At 44.1% G+C, this 24,208-nt stretch overlaps 1 long non-coding RNA gene across 1 annotated transcript; it reads left to right on the top strand.

Moving 5' to 3' along the window:
* Positions 1–2,176: 2,176 nt before the first annotated feature.
* Positions 2,177–22,534, top strand: LOC116579858. Its single transcript, XR_004281440.1, has 3 exons — positions 2,177–3,420; positions 21,049–21,134; positions 21,928–22,534. It is a non-coding gene; the product is annotated as an uncharacterized LOC116579858 (long non-coding RNA).
* Positions 22,535–24,208: the final 1,674 nt, after the last annotated feature.

Here is a 24,208-nt window from a genome sequence, read left to right as displayed (position 1 = left end):
ATACCTCCCGGCCTTCAAATAAAGATGAGCCCAGGAGGATATTGATGGCATCATTGTTGTTGGAAAGAGAAAGAAAGAGTGGCCTGGTGATCCCATTGTGTGTGGAATAAAAGGGCCAGAGAAACAGATCTATTTTCGTATTGCAAAACCGCACACTATTGTGCCCCCAGATCAGCTCATTCTTGGACCACGACAGCTCCTCTCTGGGAAGCCAGGATGTGTTTCCAGCAAACAAGCACAGGCCTGGACCCCCTCGGGGCAAGGGCCTGATTTAGGGGCACAAAGAAATACAGGCACCATGTGCTCGTACGCCTGCCAGGCGTGCATTCTCACACACCTGGGCCCACAGCAGAGACTGCCCTCCTGTCTGCAGCTTCTCCGCTGCAATAGCAAACACTGCCTCCCCAACCCCCACCCCACCCGCCCCATTCTTCTCTGCCCATCAGATTGTCTCCAGCCACCCCTAGGGACACAGTGAACTAAAAGACAGAACTCGGCCCTGCTTAGGGATGGAATGGCTTGAGAACCATAAAACCAACAGCTTCATCCCCTGGGATTAAGCATGACTTATGGCTTCCAAATTCGGCTTGAAGACCCCAGGGCTCTACCAGAAAGTGTCAGAGGCAGGATTTGAGCCCCAGCCAACTGTCTGGAGTCTGGGCTCTGAACCACTCTGAAAATCTCCGACCACAGCAGGCAGCCACTGTGGGGGCCTAGAGCCAGGCTCTGGAAGGCTGGCTACCTTGGGTTTGAGTCAGAGTTCTGCCATGTACCCCCTCAACAAGCCTCAGTTTCCACTTCTGTAAAATCGGGGTAGTGAGATTAGGTACCTCACGAGTATAAACTTATTCTATTCTCCGCACGGTGCCTGGCACACAGGAAATGCTCACTAAATGCTAAGGGGTTATTACTGAATTAACGCAGCCAAGAGTAATTGCTTCTCCCTCCTCTCTGCTCACCGCAGCCCCAGCCTGTTCCTGCAGCCTCCACCATGGAGTTCCCACAAGCGCCCTTGAACCTTGTCTTGGGAGTCCTTGGAGGTCAGCTCCTTGTACTAACTTCACCCTTAAAAGGGCTCGCATCTTCCTCCAAACCTGGCTCCCTGGTGGGGCTGGGCCAGGCCAAGGAGGGGGCAGCCTGGGCCCATAACTCACCCAGTCACCTGGCAGCGGCTCCTGGCACCGAAGCCATTAGCTATACACCTGCTGTCTGCACCACCCGCAAGTCCAGAGGACTTCTTCTCTCCTTCCTCCAGCAGGCTCGGACCTGCTGTCGTTGTGTGACCTCTCAAAGGTCAGTCCCATGAGGCTCAGCCAACTGATTTCAATCACCCCTTCTTATTGTGTCCCGTATCCCCATCCTGTCCCAGGAGTCACCCCTCCTCCTAAACCTGGCCACATCCAATTCAAGGAGTTAAACCAGATGTAAAAATCACTAAAAATAATTGACTGATTCATCACTTGAATGGCTAAGTCGTGGGTGAAGAAAGGACGCTATTCCTAACTGAGGACATGAATGCTGCCCCCATGCGTTTCCCCGCTTGAGGAGGATGGTTGTCAGCGCTGGAGAGATTTTAAAAATTCCACTGGGTAGGCCCACCCCAGACCAGGAAATCAAAAGCCCTGCAATCTGGGCCAGGCTTGGCAAATCTTTCCGGGTTATTGTAATACCAGCCACGGCTGAGAAGCACAGGTGAAAACTTGATTTGGAGGGAAGTGAGAAGAGAAGTGAGTCCTCATCAGTCACCATTCAAGGCTGCCTCCCAGCCACCAGCCTGTCTCCAATGGCACAGGGATTATGCATCCAGGCTCTGGAGTCAGACCACCTGGGCTCAACTCCTATTTTTTGTTTTTTTTTTTTTAGAAGATTTTTAAATTTATTTATTTGACAGAGACCACAAGTAGGCAGAGAGGCAGGCAGAGAGAGAGGAGGAAGCAGGCTCCCCGCGGAGCAGAGAGCTCGATGCGGGGTTCGATCCCAGGACCCTGAGATCATGACCTGAGTCAAAGGCAGAGGCTTTAACCCACTGAGCCACCCAGGTGCCCCTCAAGTCCTGTTTTGATCCCTGACCACACGGGCACATCCCTGGGACTGAGGATGCCTCTTTCATCCGCTGTGCAGTGACTGGGTAGTGCTGACATCACAATGGTACTGAAGGAATGACATGGAGCTGTATTAAGAGGCTCCCAGAGCAGATCCAGCCACAGAGTGGGTCCTCGGCAAATGTGACTATCTTTCCATCTCAAGGTGTTGCCCTGCACTGCACCCACACCTTTTCTCCAGTGCTTCTCTGGAATTAAACAATATGATGACATCTTCCCGAGCTGGCCACGCTTCTGCCTCTGCATCTTATCTCAGTAGGCACACGATGTCCATATCGGTGAGCTCCACGAGGTACGTCAAGGATGCAATCGCCTGAAACGGGGGTTTCTGCCAGGATCGCTGTGGAAAACAAGAAGCAAAAAAGCCTTCCATCTCTCAGTACTTGTTAGAACAAAACCACAATGATACCACTATTTATTATGTTTTGGTGACTCAAGATTTTATCAAATCCTCTAGATTTTTAAATGTGTATACTAATGCTGTTTTTAGAAAGTACAATCTGCAATTTGGATACAAATCCTCACTTTCAAAGCTTCAGATGATGGCCCCCATCGTAAACACAATGAGGAGCTGTGCCCGTGTTTTGCCCCTACTGCATGCAGACCGCCTTAAGGGCAAGGATGCTCATTCTTTGAGGGGCCTGGCCTCGCTGGTCTGGTCGGAGGAAACCAGGCAGGCCTTTGAGGGGACATCTTTTTTCTGCTGCTGTTTCCTTTCAGCCCTTTACTGAGCCATCAGGAGAGGAAGCGAGCAAGCTTACTTCGAAGTTTGGGTTTGAGCTTTCCTCTTGAACTACCAAGTCACAGTGACTTTTGGAGTTTTGTCGTCCATGGAATGGGTAACGTTTGAATAATGCCATTTTCCTCGCTGGGCTATTGGGGAGTTAAGTGAGATAATGTATGCCTGAAGACACCCCATTCACTGCAGAAAATGGAGGGAGTGCAGCTTGAACGAGCTGGTTCTTTTCCTAAATCCTTCATCCTGGGACATGCAAGCCAGCTTCTCCTGCCTCGATGGGGAAGCCCTGGATCTCTGGGAGCCTATTAGCTGAGCCAAGTGGAGAGTTAAACATCCAAACTGACAAGGGGGTGCAGAGCTATTTCAGAGCACCCCACTGCCCCAGCAGATGGTTCTGGGCCAGATGGCTCCAGCGCAGGGGGCAAGGGGGAGGCAGCCAGGGGTTTGTGGCAGCAGAGATGTGAAAGGAAGAGTTGACTTGTCTGCCTCCTTGCTCTCCCTCGGATTTCTACTCCGGAGGGGCCACTGCCCAGCCCTGACAGATGTGCAGTCTGGGAAGGTTTCCAGGTGCAGTGTTGGGTAAGTGGGCAATTAACCCCATGCCAGGACCTGTTCTGGCAAGATGCAAAGTAGGTGAGTGTGTCTTCATGTTTTTTGGCTTCCCTTGTTCATGCTCCCTCACCTTCAACCAAAAACCCTCTGCAAGGTAGGGATCTGTACTCCCAATTTGATGACAACTACCTCCCTTTCTCCCCAACCCCTTAAAACTTACCCATCCTAGTTCTATTTTCCCTGGGGCTTTACTCCCATCTGCTGAAGTGATTAATCCAATGCAACAATCCATTCCAAGAATTCAGACCTTAAGGTGTCTTTCCCTACCCCCAGGACTTCCCGAGTGAATTACTCTTGGTAGAATTTCAGCATCACCACAGCTCAGAGAGAGAGAGAGCAGGTGCAATGGATTTTTCATACTGTTTGGGAGAGCACCTGCCCTACCCATGGGAGGGGACACTGCAGAGAAGTCCAGGAACTCTACCACTTGCTAGTTGTGTGACTCAGCTTTGAGCATCCAAGATCGAATGGAAATAAGAGGAAGGGGTAACAGAGATGTGCACAGATCCAGATGGTATCAACATGGAAACGGGGAATTGTGTTTCCTGCAGTTGTCACAACATCCTTTCCCATCTAATGATGAGCCACATTTGGCCAGAACCCAGCCAAGAACTCCGCTCATTTGAGAAATACTGTGTTATAGGGGCCTGCGCTAGTGTTCATGGGCTACTGTGACAGCACCACAGAATGCGTGGCTTATGCAACAGACATGCATTGTCTCACAGTTCTGGAGCCTGCAAGTCTGAGGTCAAGGTGTCAGTAGGGCTGGTTCCTTCTGAGCGCCGTGAGAGAAGGGTCTGCTCCTGCCCTCTGTCCTTGGATTGTAGACGGCCTTCTTCCCCCTATGTCTCTTCACTACATCTTCCCTCTATGAACATCCATGTCTGTGTCCAAATTTCTTGACTGTATAAGAATGCCAGCCATATTAAATTAGAGGCCCACCCTATTTCTTATGCCCTCATCCTAACTCATTACATCTATAATGATCATATCTCCACATAAGGTCACATTCTGAGGTACTAGGAATTAGGACTTTAACATGATTTTGCGCATGTGTAGAGTGGGGAGGACATAACTTGACCCCTAACAGGGCTACACATGACTCTGTTGTCATACAGTCTTGAATTCCAGTGATGGGGGACCTTCCTTAGATGAGTCCTTCAATGACTCTAAGCCTCAGTTTCCTCATCTGTAAAATGGGGGGCAAAGGGGCTCTACCTGGGAGGGGTGTTTTTAGGAAGAGCAAAGACATTGTCTGTAAAGCATTCAAATTAAGGCTTGGAACAGGTGAGTCTTCAAAGGACGTCAGTTGTTATGATTATTCCACATGTGATGCCACATGGGAATTCTCCACACTACCCCAAAATAAGGGCACATCAGGGCATGGTACTGAGCGATGAGAGGCCAGACCCATTCCTCAACTGTGTCTCTAACCAGGTCTCTTGTTGCCCAAGGCTCGAGGAAATGCTGTATTGAAAAGAATAAAGATTTCCATTGCAGTGAGGATTCCTTTGGTAAAGAAGCAAAAGATTTATGAGAGTAAGGAGTATGAGGCAGAATTAATCATTCAGATAATAGCAATGAATGCTATTTTATGTTTTTAACAGAAGTAAGATTTTTTTTTTTTTCCCCAAGCAGACTCTTCCTTGAATCTTGGTTTCTTTTGTCTTTGGAGAGAGCAAGCAGTTCAGGACTGAAGTTCTAGCAACTCGGAACAATTCTCTGGGAATCCCCCCACTTTGCCCATTTCAGTCTCATTTTCAAATATTGTGAGTGACCAAAAGGGAACAGATTCCTGCTGAAATGTGTCTCCAGTCCCCCAAACCTAAAGGTCTCCTGTCTGCAACAGAAAAGCACCACAATGGCCATGTTCCTATCCAATTAGGAGCCTGAGCTGATAAAATATTTCCTGCCAAGAATAGCAATTCAAGAGAAAGAGAGAGAGATTTTCTTCTTCAAAAGTATGGAAAAAAGGCTTTTAATCAGAGAAGCAGATCTTTCTTTTTATTACTGAGGATAATATGATATGAAATTCTCCTCAAAACTGCACATAATGAAGGCAAAGGAATCATGGGAAAATTCCCTCTGTTTCTGTAAAATTCTGATGGGAAAGGGAGCATTGTGAAATGTTTGGGTTAGTTAGTCTGAATTAGTATCTACCTTTTCTCAAGAGAAGGACATTCTCTTTTTAGTCAAAGAAATAACCTGACTGCCTGTGGTAGGCTGAATAATGGCCCCTCCAATATGCCCATATCCTGATCCCTGGAAACTGAAAGTTACCTTAGATAATGTGGTAGTTAATTTTATATGTCAGCTCAGCGAGGCTATGGTATCCAGTTGTTTGGCTGAACACCCATCTAGATGTTGAGGTGAAGGTAATTTGTTGTTGTTGTTGTTGTTGTTAATTTTTGGATCTGATTAACATTTACACCTGTAGTTTTTGAATCAAGCAAATTACCCTTCATAATGTGTGTTGAGGGGGGCGGCTCATCCAATCAGTTGCAGGCTTTAAGAAAAAGACTGAGATACCTCAAAGAGGAAAGAATTCTCCTTAAGACTGTCTTTAGGCTCAAGAGAGCAACATCGAGTCTTCCCTGAGTCTACACTGTACCTTGACAGCCTGCCCTACAGACTTTGTACAGGCCAGCTCCCACCGTCATGTAAGAGAATTCCTTAAAGGGCACCTGGGTGGCTCGGTGGGTTAAGCTGCTGCCTTCGGCTCAGGTCATGATCTCAGGGTCCTGGGGTCGAGTCCCGCATCAAGCTCTCTGCTCAACAGGGAGCCTGATTCCTCCTCCTCCTCTCTCTCTCTCTCTCTCTGCCTGCCTCTCTGCCTACTTGTGATCTCTGTCTGTCAAATAAGTAAATAAAATCTTTAAAAAAAAAGATAATTCTTTTTTTTTTTAAATTAGAAATGAAATTTAACATAATTTAGCAGGACTATTTTCTTGCTGCTCTACCAAAGAGAAGAAAAGAATTGCATCAGCCTGTACATATTTTATTGAGGAAATAAATTATTTTGATCCCTTAAAAAAAAAAGATAATTCCTTAAAATAAATTACCTATCTATCCATTTACCTACATATCCATCTACACATCCTACTAGTTCTGTTTTTCTGGAGCATTCTGATGAACACATATGGCAAAGGAGACTTTGCCAGTGTGATTGAGTTAGGACTCTTGAGAGGGGGTGAGTATCTTGGATTATCTGAGTGGGCTTGACATAATGACAATGAGTGTTATAAAAGGGATGGATGTAGGAGAAGTCAGAATCAGAGAAAGTGATGTGCTGATCGGAGCAGAGATTGGAATCTTGTGCTTTGAATATGGAAAAAGGGACCACAAACTGGGGAATAGAGGCAGCCATTAGAACTATAAATGACAAGGACACAGATTCTCCTGTCAGGGCCTCCTGAGAAAACAGCCCTGTTGACAACTGACTCGACTTTGGGTCTTTTGACCCTGTAATTGTAGGAAAATAAATTTGTGTTGTTTTAAGCCACTAAGTTTGTGGTAATTTGTTACAGCAGCAATAGGGCACTAATATAGTGACCCAGAGCTACCAAAGGGATATTGTTGAGTATGTGAAATTAGAAGTGCTTTTAGAGCTCTGGATTTTAAATATGTATAATTATTGTCGTTAAGGATTCATATTCTTACTATGTAAATAGCTCTTATAAATAATTAAAAAGGCAGACATCTCACAACAAAGACTATTGATGAGAAACTCACAGAAGAGATGATACCAAATAAATATCAACAAATGTTTTGGCCCTGCTGATGATCTTAGATATGTAAGACAAAACAATGAAATACTGTTTTTTTGTCCACCTAATTAACGAATGTCTTACGTGGTAATAGAGGGGGAGAAGGCTGTAGTGAGGCAATACTTTCAAACATGCTAGTGGAAGTGTAAATGCAAACATTCAGAAGCTATCTTCACAACACATATCATGGGCTTTGAAAGTTTGTATCTTTTCCCTTACATGTTCACTTGAGGAATCCAGCCAAAGAAAACAATTGGGGATGTGAACAAAGATGAATGCACAAGTGTTACATCACTCTACATGATATAATGAAAATAATTGATAAATGCCCATCAGTGTAACAACAGTTAAGGAAATTATAGCAAATATTATACAACCATTAAATAGAGTGTTCTAAAAGTCTCTGTGCTGCAGCGGTGCTAGCAAAAATAATGGAGCAAGAGATTCCAAAAGTCCACCCCTCCATAAAAGCAATGGAAAAAGAAACTGGCAAAAATGGTCAGAATCTACTTCTGACAACTTAACTAAAAAACAAAAGCAAACAGCAACCAGGGGAAAACTTCATCAAGAAAAGTGACTGAATCTCCATTAAACAGTGAGCCTTGTCATATTTTAACTGACCCTGGTCCATTCCCTGCTCCCCAGCTCTGTGGTAGCCTTGAAAATAGCAGCTTGTAATCCCAATACTGGTTGCAGAGAAGCAGAACAAACCTCAAGAGTTGTAATTATTAGTTTTGAGCAATTTGGTGTTTCCCAGGAAGACCAGTTTAAAAAGCTTGCCATTACTTTACCTAACGCAGTATTCACCCAGTTCTGAAGCAACTACATGGGAGCATTTGTCAAAAATACTTACAGGTAAATGTTTTAGCTGCTGCTGCCTGAGGCAATGAATAACAGTTGGGGCAAACAATAGATTAATCATAAAGCTTGGGAGGAAAGGCAGGGGAATGAAATGCTTTGGGGGAATTAAGGGTTTGAAAAGCTCCAACTTATTCCTGGGAATCTAGAAGGCCAAGTGCATTCACAGGGATGTGCACATGCTCAGGAAAGAACTCAGAAAGCCCCCAAACTCTCACCTCTGTCTGACCTTGAGATTCTGGACGAACAAGAGAGGGTAAATCATAGTTATAAATTTCCCAGCTGATTGTTGAAGGCATGTCCTGATACACACACAGTCTATCTTCAAAGACTGGGAAACTTCTTTATGCCAGGCATTTAACAAAATCTCTAATTATTATCTGACCACTAAGCTGGTGGGACAGAGACTTCAGTGGCCATACATGACAAAGAATATAGACTTTACAAAATTAGTTTAGAAAAGCCACTAAAGAAACAGCCACTACAACCAGAAGCAACAAACCCATTGGATCATCTGATTTGCAGAGTTTCCATTTTAGAATATTCAAAATGTCGAGTTATCAACCCAAAATTACAAGTCTTGTAAAGAAACAAGAAGTATGGTTCATATCAAAAAACTAATCAATAGAAATAGCCCCCATGAAGTCCGGACATCAAACTCATTCTCTTCAAAAGATAGACATTGGCAGAAAACAAAACAAAATAGAACAATAAGAAATGAAACAAATCCACTGTAAGCTGTCTATGAGACAACAGAGATCCCAAATACAGGAAGGAAAAAAGGTCAGAACAGAAGGGAGAAATAGACAGTTCAATTGTGATAGTCAGACACTGATAGTCCACTTTTGACTGTGGAGAGAAGTAGACAGATGATCAGCAAGAAAGCAACAGACTTGAACAATGCCATACAACAGGCAGACCTAACAGACACCTGTAGAACCTATACCCAACAGTAACAAAATACACATTCTTCTCATATGGAACATTCTCCAGGAGACAATATGTTAGAACACAAAGGGAGTCTCAGTAAATTTTAAAAGATTGAAATTATACAAAATATATTCTTGCTATAGTGGAATTAAGCTGAAAATCAAAACAGAAGATAATCTGGAAAATTCACAAATATGTAGGACGTAAACAACACGTTCCTAGATAACCAATGAGTCAAAGTCACAAGAAGTCATAAAGGAAATTAGAAAATACTTAGAGATGAAAAACATGAAAATACAATGTACAATGTACCTATGGGATGCAACAAAAACAGTGCCAGAGAGAAGTTTATAGATGTAAATGCCTACAATTAAAAACAAATCCAAAATTAATATCTTAACCTTCAACCTTAAGAGCAAAAATAAGAATAAATTAAACCCAAAGCAAGTGGAAAGAAAGAAATAATAAAGATTAGAACAAAGATAAATAAAATGGAGTCCAAAAAAAAAAAAAAAAAACAACAACAACAACAACAGAGAAAATGAACAAACCTGGAAATTTGATCTTTAAAAAGATCAAAACAATGGACAGAACTTTAGCTAAACTGACCAAGGAAAAAGAAAGAAAACTCAAATTACTAGAATGAGGAAGGAAAGCAAGGACATTTCTACTGACCTTACAGGAATAAGATAGGATTAAAAGAGAATACTATGAAATAGCATGGAGGACATGGGGACTTAGAGTGGAGAAGGGAGTTGGGGGAAATTGGAAGGGGAGGTGAACCATGAGAGACTATGGACTCTGAAAAACAATCTGAGGGTTTTGAAGGGACGGGGGGTGGGAGGTTGGGGTACCAGGTGGTGGGTATTATAGAGGGCACGGATTGCATGGAGCACGGGGTGTGGTGCAAAAATAATGAATACTGTTATGCTGGAAATAAAAAAAAAATAAAAAATAAATTAAATATAAAAAAAAAAAAAAAAAAGAGAATACTATGAACATTCAGTTTGGAAAGGGAAGTCCTTCCAATAAATGGAGTTGGGAAAATTGGATACCCACATGTAAAGAATAAATTTGCCCCTATTTTATACCATATACACAAATTAACTTTAAATGGATAAAAGTTTAAAATTTAAGAGTTAAAGCTATAAAACTCTTGAAAGATAAATCTTAGTGACCTTGGATTGGGCAAATATTTTCTTAATTAAACACCAAAAAAGCAAGCAATCAAAGAAAAAGTAACTAATTTGGACTTGATAAAATAGAAAACTTTTGTGCATTCAGGGTATTAAATAAATAAATAAATACATAAATAGGGCGCCTGGGTGGCTCAGTGGGTTAAGCCGCTGCTCAGGTCATGATCTCAGGGTCCTGGGATCGAGTCCCACATCGGGCTCTCTGCTCAGCGGGGAGCCTGCTTCCCTCTCTCTCTCTCTCTCTCTACCTGCCTCTCTGTATACTTGTAATCTCTCTCTGTCAAATAAATAAATAAAATCTTTAAAAATAAATAAATAAATACATAAATAAAATAAAATAAAATGAAAATGTGACTCATAGAATGGGAGAAAATATCTGCAAATTATGTATTTGATAAAGATCTAACATTCAGAATATATGAAGAACTCTTATAACTCAGCAACTAAAGGAGAAATAACCCAACTGAAAAATGGACAACGGACTTGACTAAACATTTCCCTAAAGAAGATACACAAATCGTCAACCAACACATGGAGAGATGCTTCATATTAGTCATAAGGGAAATGCAAATCAAAATCATAACAAGACACCACTTGATACCCACTAGTAAATATATCATTACATAAACGGAAAACAGCAAGTGTTGGCAAGGACAGGAAGAAATCAGAGCCTTTGTACATTGCTTGTCAGAGTGTAAAATGGGGCACCCACCTAGGAAGACATTTTGGTGGTTTATCAAAAAGTTAAACATAGAGATACCATATGACTGAGCAATTCTACTCTTACATATATACCCAAAAGAACTGAAATCATATGGTGACAAAAAACTTGCACACGGACGATCATAGTAACATTGTTTATAATAGCCAAACAATGGAAATAATCCAAATGTTTATCAGCTGATGAATGCAGAAATGAAATGTGGATATCCAGACAATGAAACATTATTTGGCAATAAAATGAACTTGGAAGTACTGATATATGCTTCACCGTGGATAAATCTCAAAAACATTATACTAAGGGAAAGAAGCCAGTCACTAAAGAGCACATATTGTATGATTCTCTTTGCGTGAAATGTCCAAAATAGTGACATTCTTATAGAAAAGAAAAGTTGACTAGTGGTTTTCAGGGACTGGGGGGATGGAGGAATGGTAGTGAATTCTTAAAGGATATGGGGGTTCTTTTTCAGGTATTGAAAATGTTCTGGAATTAGCAGTGACTGTTGCAAAAGACACCAAAAACAACTGCATTGTGCAGTTCAAAGTGGTTAAATTGGTAACTTCATTTTTTTGTGTGAATTTTGTGAGTTTTATGAATTTTATCAATAAGAAATTTTTATTTTTTGATTTTTTATTTTTAAAGATTGCATTTATCTATTTGACACAGAGAGAGAGAGACAGAGAGAGAGGGAACACTAGCAGGAGCAGTGGGAGAGGGAGAAGCAGGCTTCCCGCCGAGTGGGGAGCCCAACGCAGGTCTCAATCCCAGGACCCTGGGATCATGACCTGAGCAGAAGGCAGATGCTTAACAACTGAGCCACCAGGAGCCCCATCAATAAACAAATTTTAAAATAGTAACTGTATTAGAGTAAAATTTGTCACTTAAAACTATTAAACAAAATTTTTAAAAAACTGCCATGACACGGGAAATACCTTATTTAAGAAAATTACGGATGTATCAATTCCCAATTATGTAAAAAATCAAATGTGTGTTATAAGCAAGAAAAAAAAAAGACATAACGCTAAATGTTCATGATGATTATCTTTGGGTGTTACTTTATAATTTTTTTGCTTGTAGCTGACCTACATATCTATCTACATAATTTTAAAATTATCTAAGTGAACATTAGTAATTTTTGTTTTTTAGTTCCCTAGGTAACGTGAATATTCTCACTGTGAAAAGAGAAAAAAGTACAAACAAAAATTCCCCTGCAATTTCTACCTGCCAGTTGGCCAGTTCAAGCCTAGTGTAATCGTCTGGTTCATGTTTTTCCAGATCATTGTCTCTTGGTTTACAGAGGTATATGCATACTCATTACTCTGCAGTTGTCCCATCTTACCCATTCATCTCAGAAAGCTTCCGGTGTACTCACAGAGCTCTAGCTTCTCATTTTTAACATCTCTCTGAGACCCCACACTATCAGTGTAATGCCTGTATTCAGCCATTCTCTTTTTGGATAAAAGGTTCATCATTTCTGTGTTTTTGCTCTACAAATAAACTTTCTTGGTTGTGCCTCGTTGAGTACATGGGAAAGATGTCCCCAAGAGTGCTACCAAGCAGTGACATTACTAGGTCATGGGTTCTATGCTTTTAAAAATTTTGTTACAGGGGCGCCTGGGTGGCTCAGTGGGTTAAAGCCTCTGCCAGAGTCTTGGGATCAAGCCCCGCATTGGGTTCTCTGCTCAGCAGGGAGCCTGCTTCCTCCTCTCTCTCTGCCTGTTCTCTGCCTCCTTCTGATCTTTGTCTGTCAAATAAATAAATAGAATCTTAAAAAAAAAATTGTTACGGACTCTCCCACACTGTCCTCTGGAAAGGATGTCCTGATGGCTCTCCCACCTGCAATGTACGAAGTAACATGCCCTGCCATTGTGGGTGTTAGGGGCGCCTGGGTGGCTCAGTGTGTTGGGCCGCTGCCTTCGGCTCGGGTCATGATCTCGGGGTCCTGGGATCGAGTCCCGCGTCGGGCTCTCTGCTCAGCGGGGAGCCTGCTTCCCTTCCTCTCTCTCTGCCTGCCTCTCTGCCTACTTGTGATCTCTCTCTGTCGAATAAATAAATAAAATCTTAAAAAAAAAAAGAATTAGGCATTTCCAATATCTTTTCCTTTAGCTGGGGCATCAGTAACCACAATGAGCACCACTGGACAGAAGGACGCAAGTTTTAACACTCGTGCTGACTGATTTATCAGGAGAAACCCCACTTACCTCATTTTCGTTATCTGCAAGTGAGGGTAATTAGAGTGGTCCTTGGAAAAACAGGAATGAGTCTGATATCTGTATAGCTATTTGCAGTTTGCAAGGTACTTCTGATCCACAAATCACCCTGTGAGCCTCAAGGCACTTGAGCAAAGCAGTGCTAGATCTGAATTCGGGTTTCTCCCCTTACTGACTAACTGGGTAATTGTGGATCCCTTGCTCAGCTTCTCTGAGCTTCCATGCCCTTGTGTGTGGTAGAGTGGGGCTTATAGCAGGGCCCACCTCATGGCTGGTGTGTAGGTGAAGTGAGATGACATGCTTGGTATATAGAATGCCTCCATAATAATCAAATGGATGATATTAGCAGCATATGACTACATAGCTTATTGTATTACGGAGGGCTAGCTCCTCTGGTTTTCTTCCTGCTGCAGGGGAAGGACAAAATGTGGTTTACCTTCACTTCTAGGCAGATCATACAAAGAGGAATATGACCCTTCACACACATTTTTTAAAAGCTTGGTTAATGTTTCCGGTTCTGCGTTTGATGAGCCACCAAGTTCTAGTGTTGAAAGAACCAAGTGAGAGGAGTGTCTTGGGGAGAGCAAGAGAAGGAAGGCAGAAGAATCTCAGCGGAGAGTCACGTATTCCACACTTGGAAAAGCAGCAACAGAGAACCAGCTTGGAGGAACCATGAGGACTGGGATGGTGGACTTCTCCAGAGGAAACCTTCAGTGCTTGAGATTTAAAGAGCCTGTGATATCTTGGGGGTTTTGGAAGACCCCAGTACATTTGCATACTCAGGGATGGGAGAGGGGGAGATACAGGTCTGTTGTTCTAGCTGAACAGTTGAAGGGAAGATATATTATGTCTTTGGTTTTGTTACTGCTTTGCTTTTTAAGTCTACTTCATTTATCTCAACTCTTTTTCAGCTATGAATTTAAGACTACCATTACCAAGTTATCATAAATTTTCAAAATTCTATCAATTATTTGCAGAGATGTTCTGGTGGAGTAGAGTCCAGTGCATTCTAAAGCATGGTACACAGGCCATCAACAACCGAAGAGATGATTATTGGAGTCCCACAAGCATTTCTTAGTAGTTACTTATTATTTTTAGTAGTTATTTTAATATGTACACATATGCCTATTATTTTTACTGGTTTTCTGTTTGTGATAGTTATGTGAAAGTTCCTCTATACATAAATTTATTTGAGTAGAATGAATCCATTGAAAGGAAAAAATTAGAACTATAGGACAAGTAGTTCTAGGATATCACAATAATTGTGCAATGATTTAAGATTTGGGGAAATCTTCCAGCAGGCAAGAGCAATCTACCACGCATGTTCAGAAATGAGTGGCATAACCTGCTCTTAATCCTCTTTGGGGCCATGTGGAAGTAGAATAACAAATCAAGGCAATTCTCCTCCACTTTACAGCCATTTCTTTATACGTACCCCCCGCCCCGACCCGTGCCATGTGGCAGCAAAGTTCTCTCTTACATTCCATACCATCCAACCACCTGTCTCCTCTAAGTGCATTTCTTATGGAGAACACACATGTTGCCCTAGAGAATGTGCTTGTGTATCCCCGTTCCAAAAAGTGACCTCTTAAAAAAACCCCTGTCTCCTGATCTGAGAGCTGGCTAAGAGCTTTCAACTTGTTCCTATTGGTTCCATAATTTTATCAGAGGATCTCACCAGGAAAATTAAAATGATTTACCTAGCATGTCCAAATTGGCATCATTCACAGATCTGAAGAAATGTAACTTCTGGAAAATCTTTGATTTTTACACATTATGGTTTTAATTAGAAATGTTAATTAAACACATGCTAACCTAAGGCTGTCAATAGGAGAAAATATTTGTTAAGGGTAAATTTCCCAGTGTGTTGTGTGACTTGGCAAAGTGTAAATATCCTGGTGACAACTTCGTGTTTAGTTGCAAACCCTTCAGTCCTGGAGTGTGCACATGTGAGTTCTAGACCCACCTTTCCTCTGATTATCTAAATAAAGCAGTTCTCCAAACTATACCTCAGTTTCCTCATTTGTAAAATAGAGGAGCCATGACCTCCTTCATGTGATGACTGAGAGGGTCAAATGAGACAGCTTCGGGTGTCTTGTGAAGTCAAGACGTTTTTCTGACTGCCTCGTCACTGTGTTCCAGGCCTCCGTTTTCCTACAGCCCAGCTCTGAGGTCGAGGGAACAGATGAAGGGTTTGCTTCCTCCAGCTCCAAATGGAAAGGCAAATAACTCACAGCAGGGCTGAGAATTCCAAATATTAAGAGCCTTCTTGTGTTTGTTGCTCCTCTCCAGTGCTTGGCAATAATGTAAGGCAAATATCAGGAACCCAGTGGGGAATTAATGTTAAAAAAAAAAAATCCTGGTGTGCTCTGATGTAATTAAGCAGTATAATTAATGTCCTCTGGTTGAAATCAACCCACAGAGGACACGGGCCACCATTTCAGAGACAGCAAAGGGGCCAAAGTTCATTTGTTTCTTCTGAGGTTTATTCATATTTTATGTTCCATGTCATTCTGCTTCAGGAAAACAAAAAATGGTGTGCATGTGTCTCTTTTGCCCTCCCAGTCTGTAATTTCCTTGAGGGAAGATGCCGTGTTGTGTTCATCTTTGCTTCCCTCTGGGCATCTATCACAGTCTGACATGTGATTAGTCTTCTCCAACCTCAGGGAGGTCGAGTGTCTCCCATACCTACCATGGGAAATCCTTACTGTGGACAGAATTTGCATGCTTCTTCTGTTGATAGAAATGGTTTTTTAAATTCTGAATGGAAGAGGTGTTGAATTTATTAACAACATGGTACACTAGTTCCTGGTAAGGGTGGCTTCTCAGAGTGGTACTTGGGGCCGACTGGGCATTCATTCATTCATTCAACAAATATTTATTGAGAATCTTTTATGTGCCAGGCAATGTGCTGGATGTGTGGGATGTATGAGGTTAAATAAGGCTGCGGGTGTCCTGGCTCTCATGAAGCTTATATTCTAGAGGGGACAGAAGAGAAAGAAGAAAACCCATGTCATATGTTGACAGCTGATGGTACTTTTGATAAAGGACACCAAGGGTGGGGGGCAGAGGGTGCATGGGGAAGGCCTATCTTAAAAGAGGACCTGAATGAGGTGAGGAAGGGAACCACAGAAAGATCTAGGGAAGAGTATTTTCAGTTAACGGGAATAGCATGTTCCAAATCCTAGGATGAGGACCAGCATGATGTGAACAAAAAACAGAGAAAGATCGAGTTTGCTAGACCATGGAAGAAGGGAAGAGTATTGGAAGAGATACAGATAGCATCACATGACAAGGATGCCATTTCTCCTACAAGGAAAGGGGAGCCCTTGGAGGGCTTTGAACATGGGAGTTCTGCAATTTCATTGGTCCCGTTAGAAGATCTCTCTGATCGCCGTGTGGGGAAATGACCACGTGGAAAACTAAAATAGGCTGTGGACCTGGGAGGCTGGCGGAAGAAGAAAATGATGGAACAGATGTCGGAAGTGAAAATGGAAGTCCAGTAATATGATATGTCTTCCTGTCCCATGTGGAAGACCTCTGAATCTTGGGTATTTACAGCTCTAAGAGTCTATCATTTCATGACCCCTGAGTTCAAAACTTTCTCCCCATAGTTGGGTCCAATTGTTGGTCTGGCCGTGTTTCTTATAGCAACGTCATGCAGGGATCAAAACTCATGACAATTCCTCATCTTGAACCTGAAAACCAGAGTCTCTTTTTGTATTAGACACACCAGTGTCATCATCACAATCTCAGGCTACCAACTCAGGTGGGCAAGAAATATATATTTACTGATCTACTCACTGAATGTGGGAAGTAGAACAATGGCCCCTAAAAGATATTCAATCACCCTTGTCCCCAGAAGCTGTGAGCATATGGCAAAGGGGACTTAAATTGGTACAAGGAATTAAGGTTGCTTATCAGCTGACTGTAAGATTATTCTGGATTATGCAGGTGGGCCCAACGTAATCACAGGTCTCCTTAAAAGTGGAGCAGGGAGTCAGAGAGGGAGATATGACTGTGGAACATCAGAGTGATCCAATGTTTGCAGGACTTGGCCCACCATTACTGGCTTTGAAGATGGAGGAAGAGACCCCAAGTTGAGAACCTGGGGAGGCCTGCAGAAGCTAAAAAAAACAAAGAAGGAAATTCTCCCCTAGAGTCTCTAAAAGAAATATGGTCCTTGGTTTTAGCCCAGTGAGAAACAGTATCAGATTTTTTTTTAATTTTATTTATTTATTTGACAGACAGAAATATGGTCCTTGGTTTTAGCCCAGTGAGAAACAGTATCAGATTTTTTTTCTTAAGATTTTATTTATTTATTTGACAGACAGAGATCACAAGTAGGCAGAGAAGCAGGCAGAGAGAGACGGGGGGAAGCAGGCTCCCTCCTAAGCAGAGAGCCCAATGCGGGTCTCGATTCTAGGATCCTGGGATCATGACCTGAGCCAAAGGCAGAGGCTTTTACCCACTGAGCCACCCAGGCGCCTCTCAGACTTTTAATCTTCAGAACTGCAAGAATCTGTGTTGTTTCAAGCACTAAATTTATGGTACTTGTTACAAAAGCAAGGAAACTGACACACTGCACTTCATCATCATTATTTGTCCCCCTTCAACTAGGTAGTAGAAAGTTACTCCCAGCCAATTCGAGATTTCCTTTCCCGCCAGGACTGTTGCTACGTGCTAGGGCCAGGGCTAATGGGTACCAAGAGGTTGGAGTGGGGTATCTGGTCCTTGGTTGTCATTGATCCACACTGGTGTCCTCTAAAGAAGTATATTGTATTGACTGATTCTCACCCGTGACTGTGTCATCCTTCACTCCTGACCTTAGGGCCTCTCCCAGCCTGGCTTCTGCTGTTAACTACTTGTGTGTTACTCTCACAGCAGGGAGGAATGGCTGCTCTCCAACCTCACTCTGAAACCCCAAGAAACGCTGGGCAGCTGGGTCTGCCCTTTCTGTCTAGACGTGCCCTGAGGCTTTCACCTCTGCTGCTCCTTCTCTATGCTGGGTACTGGAGAATTCCTAGTGGGAGGCTCCAAGAAAGGAAGATGGTGTCTCTGTCTCAGATTTCCTAGGGTGGAAGAGCTCTTCTTAGGAAGACACCAGCTTCTATCCCCCTTTCTTCCCATCCAATTCTCTCTCTCTCACCCAGACTAAAGAAGTTTTATATCTTTGGGGGCAGCAAAATCTGCCAGGAACTACCAAATATTCTACTAAATCTGTTCTAAGCCTGCACCTTGCTTATAAATCAGATTCCTTTGCTCATTGATTCCAATGGGACACCCCTCTCTTGAAGACTACTGGATGGTCCATGGCTTCCTGCCCAGTGGGGAGGGCTATGAGATAACAGGAAATATCTAGGAAGGGGAAAGGTTGATTAAGAAATACCTCCAGATATTTTCCCTCTCTATCAGCAGTGCTATGGGCCAGTCACTGTCACATTTGCTAGAAAGCAGGCCTGACCACCATGACTATGACTGGAGTGAGATGCAGAGGACCAGAGAAGTATGGGGTGGCTGGGTGCCAGAAAAATCTGTGGCAGAGTCATCAGGAAAACCAGACTGTCCAGTCTGGAATGTGAATCAGGAATTGGGGAGTGGCCCAGTTGGCTGCTAGTGATTACAGAGGCAGGAAGAGCCACAAAGAGAAGCAGAGACAGATGATCACAGCAGAGGAGAGTAATGGGAATGGTCCACAGGGTCTCTTGTAAGGGAAGAGCCTGCAACACCAGGTCCGTGAAAGCTTGTTGGCCCAAAGCTCTGACAGCAGCCTTTTCTGGATGCCAAGAGATCCCTATTCTCCTCAGACTCAGGTGGCCGTACAACCATCCTATCCCTTGAGGCAGCTAAACGGAGCTCTAACACTACATTTCATCTTATTGATTCCAAAGACCTTGTGTCCCCCCAAATTCATGCATCGAAGCCCTAACCCCCAGTACCTCAGAATCTGACCTTATTTGGGTGTAAGAGGTGATTCAGGTTCAGTGAGATCATGGGGTTGGGCCCTTTTCCAATGTGACTGGTGTCCTTATAAGAAGAAGATGTCTCTCTGGACATAGCTGGGTGCAGACATGTCCAGAGAGAAGACCATGTGAAGACAGATGGCATCCACAAGCCAAGGGGAGAGGCCATGGAGGAAACCAACCCTGCTGACCCTTTGAGCTCATAGACTTCCAGCCTCCAGAACTGTGAGAAAATGCTTTTCTCCTGTTTAAGCCAACTGGTCTGAGGTACTTTGAATGCAGCCCTAGCAAACTAATGCAAGCCTTAAAACCCTTTTTCCTATGGCCATGCAGTTGAGGGAGAAGGGCAAGAGGAATTTTCTTTCTTTTTATTTCTCATTTTTGCCTGCTCCTGGGAGTTACTTTGGAAAACATCCCTTCCTCCCTCCTCAATGGAAAATGGTGGCCTGTCTCCCAGCCTTCCCCCTCCCCCATTCTTCTTTATGCTTCAGTTTCCTGATTGGATTTCTAACCCCAAAAGGTTGGATATCTTTATCTTGCAAGACCAATCAAAGCTTTTGGTGGGGGAGAAAAACAGGTCTCCAAACCGTATCCAGAGGCGTTGCTTCTTTCATGCTCTGGCTCTGAATTCAAATCCTCCTCAGCCGCAAACCTGGTGTCATGACCTCTCCAGATGTTTCTGGGGTACAAAGTCCTTCCCACGGCCTCTAGAGCAGTATTCCAGAAGGACCAAACCTTTATTGCTCAGTGCTCACAGGAAGATGTTAGGTGGTATGCAGAGAGACATTTTCCATGCGGATGGTTATGTATTTATTTTCATGCATGGTAGAAAAAAAGAAAGCCCGCACACCAGACTTGTGATTTCAGGTACTGTTGTTTACGTGGAGGCTAACACAGGTGTTCGGATGTACTAAGTGCCACTGACACAAAAGATATGGCAAAAAATCGGGCATAAGAACGGCGGAAGCTTTGGGGGTAAGACTGTCACAGGCAAGCAAGGGCAGCACTGATGGCTGAGACAGCAGAAGGGGCTGGACCAGTGGTTTGGGAACAGGTGGCTTGGGAGGCGTCAGGTGTGGAGGGGCAGGAGAGGCTTCCTGTCTGCCCCCAGGTCTCCGTTCCTCCCTCTCTGTGATTGCCCCCAGATAACCTGACCTCCCGGGTCTGTGTGGCAAGGCTCCAACACACATGGAACGTTGCCAGGGAAGCCAGAAAGGCCCCGGGGGAATCCGTGCTGCTGTGGGGGCTTCTGCTTCCGAATGCGTACGTGTTTCTGAGGCAGGACGGGGCTTCATTTTTCCCAAACTCCCTGGTCTTGTCAGAGGCTAACAACCTCAGCTGTGAAATGAATTTGACTCCCTCTGTTTATGCATGAGACAAACGCAAGCCCTTTCCCTGAGCCCAGCCACTCAGCAGCACCCCTGCAGGGAACACAACTGTCACAGACAATGACAGAACCCACCCCGCTGAGAAGCCAAAGGTGGCATCCCAGTGAGGGCGTGGAGGAGAGGAGGCAAAGACGCAGGGGGTACCTGCAAATGGTCAGTCTGTGCGGCAGGGACATTCAGGTAAGCGTGGAGGCCTGTCCCCAAGCACAGGGTGACACGCCAGCAGCCGGTTAGGGTGGGGCTACCTCTCCCTGTGCAGCTGAAAGATCACTTAGCTGCAAATAGTTATGACTCCCTCATTTGACTGAGTTTTAGCTTGTTAGTTCTAAGGAGCTGTTAAAAAATTGAGTATTATGGGAAAGCATGCAACTGTGTGGGCCTTTTCTGATGTAACTGTACGTCTCTGGCTATATTCATCCAATGGCATTTAAGGCTCATTAAATTTTGAATCCTGTGTCACCTGCCTTCGGCTCAAAATAGTTCTCCGTGTGCCTTTTGTCTCTCAACTCCATTTTAATGGAAATTGTTTCCATTCACCTCTCTGTTTCCTTCTTCCTGCTAGTGACACCCGAGCTTTAATAATCTCCAATGCCGAATTGTTCACTCTGTGACCCTGTCATTTGGAGAATACATTGGACGTTGGCGGAGGTAAACAGCTGATGGTAAAAATGTGGGGGTTGCTATTAGAATATTCCTTCTCCTCCTCCTCCCTGTTCTGGCCATACACAGGGATGCCCCGGCACCTGCTCCCCGACAATGTTGCCACTACTGGTAGCTTTGTCAGAAGGTGGGTCACGTCTCCTGTCTCAGCACCGGAAAGTTTCTGGGTCTAACACAGGAGGAGCGCACACCCCATCTAAAGGCAGCAGCCATTAGTCATAATAAATAAATCTCACCTAGCCCTTGATAAGTGCAAGGTACCATTCTGAGTGCTTATAACTGGATGATTTAGGGAACTGTCCCCCTTGGTGTAGATGAAGTTACTGAAGCACAGAGAAGTTAAGTGAATTGTCTGAAGTCACACAGCAATTAAGCCCTGGATTTGAACCCAGACCATTGAAGCCAGAAGCCATACTTGCAGCCAATTCCCTATACCTGCCACTACACCTCTCCAACTGATGATTTCCACCTAATATCAGACAAGAATTGCATGTTTTTGTATTTTTTCCGAGAATCCAGAAATCTGATTTCATTTACATGAAATGTTTCAATTTTTTAAAATTGGCAAGAAAAAAGCATTTTTTTTTTTTTAAATTCTTCGAGGGTCAAGCAAAATGCCTCTATGAGCAGGAACTGGTGTGTATGCTACCTGTGTGAGACCTCTGGTCTAAATGAACTTTTTTTTTTAACCCCAGTGGAAATGTGCTATAAAACACTATATTATTTTAAAATGTTCTTACGGTATTTCTCTCTCTCTCTCTTTTTTATTATGTTATGTTAGTCACCATACAGCACCTCATTAGTTTTTGAACTCTTCAAAGAGAGCCAAACAGCCATCAAATTCAAACCTGTCTGCTCCCACAAGACACTTTCTTCCCTTGGAGCGGACAGAGAGCCCAAAGAGCGGGCGGATCCCAGGGCGGGAAAATCGGAAAGTCACTGTGCCTCACAGAGCAGGCAGCTTCTCCAGTCATGACTGCTACGCTGCTCGAAAGAAGGGTTCAGGGAACCTGCCTTTGCGATTGGTTGACACCTGCACAACGTTCAGTCAATGCGGCAATTGTAGCAACCAGCACAAGAAATGTCAGCTCTCATTAGCCGGCATATAAATCTGCCTCCCTGAGAAGTGGGATGAGAGAACCACAGAGAAAATGCCAGGAAGCAGGAACATATGTTGATCACACAAAGAGAAGCTCCGACAATGGGTGTCTTCCTCCACAGCCCAGGCACCTGGGAACAGGAAGGCTTTGTTTTGCCTCAGCCCTCGGTGCCCCCGTAACAGGAGGCTGGGCAATGTGTTCCACCATCCGTGGTGGGAGGTTCTGCTAAGTGTTTGCTGACACAGCTGAACAGTCGTAAAATGTCATAAAGAGTAAATGACTTGATAATGCAAATCAGTAATTACCATGTGGTACATGTTCATGCTATTTATATATTTTAATACCCTGGTATTAACGTGCCTTTCCAAATAGTACATAAATGCTCTAGGCTTTGTGTAATTCATTCCCAGCAGCGACAAATACGCATCTCTAGAAGGAAGTGCCCCTTCCCCTTCCTTTTTCCTCATTTTGGATCTGCATTCCTGGAGGCCCACCTGGCAGTGATGAAGCTTAGAATCTAGGTGAGGTCCAGTGGGGTGGACTCTGGAGCCCACGACTGAGAAAGAATTCTTGAGACATCTTTGGTGCAAAATGGTGGTTTAAAGCACGGGAACAGAACCTGTGGGCAGGAAGAGCTGCTGCCCAGGGTTGTGAGGGGTGGCTGGTTATATAGTAAGGGGTTGGGAACCTAAGGGAAAAGGGAGTTTTCAAAAGAACTTTCATATGCTAAAGAGGGCCTACAAGATACCAGAGGCCTTGAGGCCTTGCCATTGTCAGGTTAAGGTTGTTTTGCCCCTCTAGCAAGGTATTAACATAAGATGGGAAATTTCTGGAAGAATGTCCCAGGTGTCCTACCCAGGAGTGAGGGGTGGGGTGGGGGGTTGCAGGGTGCCAGCCTGTGCTGTCCTCAGCTGGCCTTCTGGTCCCTCATCAGCGAATGCAGGTGTGGATACCATTGGAGGAAACTCAGGAGAAGCTCTGCCTTTTGCAAGACATCTTACTCCCCGCGGTCTGAAGGGGCGGGAGGTAATCAGCATGCTCATACATGGGTGAAAACAGCTCTCCAAAAAAGAAAAGAATCCATGATTTGTAGTTTGCCAGTTTCCATGGAGTAAACACTTCCACCATGGTCAGTTTCAAGCTTCCAACGCAGAACACGGAGTTGGGAAGAGATGCACACGTTCTGCTCTGGGGAGCCAAGCTACCTCTAGAACACCGTTAGCTGGAGGTCATGGGCCTGATATCTAACTGGCCTCAGCCACTGCCTCAGCCCCTCCCTGCATGCACACGAATATGATGCGACCATAGGTATAGAATTATGCTCCATTCTGTATATTTCCCCAAATGCCAAGCCCCACATCTCTTATTGTGCAAAAGAACTTTAGTTGGGGAGCTGGTAGGAAATCCCATTCCAGACCTGGAGTGGGAAGGAATATCTGCAAGGGGACACAGCAATCTGCCCTTAGTCTCGAGGGCTGGAACTCACCACCTCTTACTCTCAACTCAATGCTCTTTGCACTAGAGCCTTCTTCTGTGCACCCTGATTGCTACCCAGTAGACACAGCCGTTCTTTGTGCCTCACCGGGTCTCCTCCCTCACTGGGCCGTGTGTGTGTGTGTGTGTGTGTGTGTGTGTGTGTGTGTGTGTGCATATTGGAACAGGGGGCCTGGCAGGCTCCCAGAGCCCTGCATGGTGATGATGGTTGCCAGGTAACAAGGAGGCATCATGGTGGGGAGCCATCCTTGACAGTTACAGGTAAGTGGGTGCCGCAGGGAATAGAGCCTCCCTGGAGGAAGAGAATTGGCAATGTCTGGTGTGAGGGTCTTGAGTCAGTAATGGGGTATACAACCCAAGGAGGGGGGCCTGGGGAGACATTACGACTAAAACAGACCTTGAAGAGGAGCTGGTTCATGCCCATATGTACTCAGTAGGGAAACTGAGACCTGAAGCTAGGAAAGGACT

This window comes from Mustela erminea, chromosome 19 (assembly GCF_009829155.1).
Source record: "Mustela erminea isolate mMusErm1 chromosome 19, mMusErm1.Pri, whole genome shotgun sequence".
Taxonomy (NCBI): Eukaryota; Metazoa; Chordata; class Mammalia; order Carnivora; family Mustelidae; genus Mustela; species Mustela erminea.
This window is presented reverse-complemented; position numbering and strand designations above follow the sequence as displayed.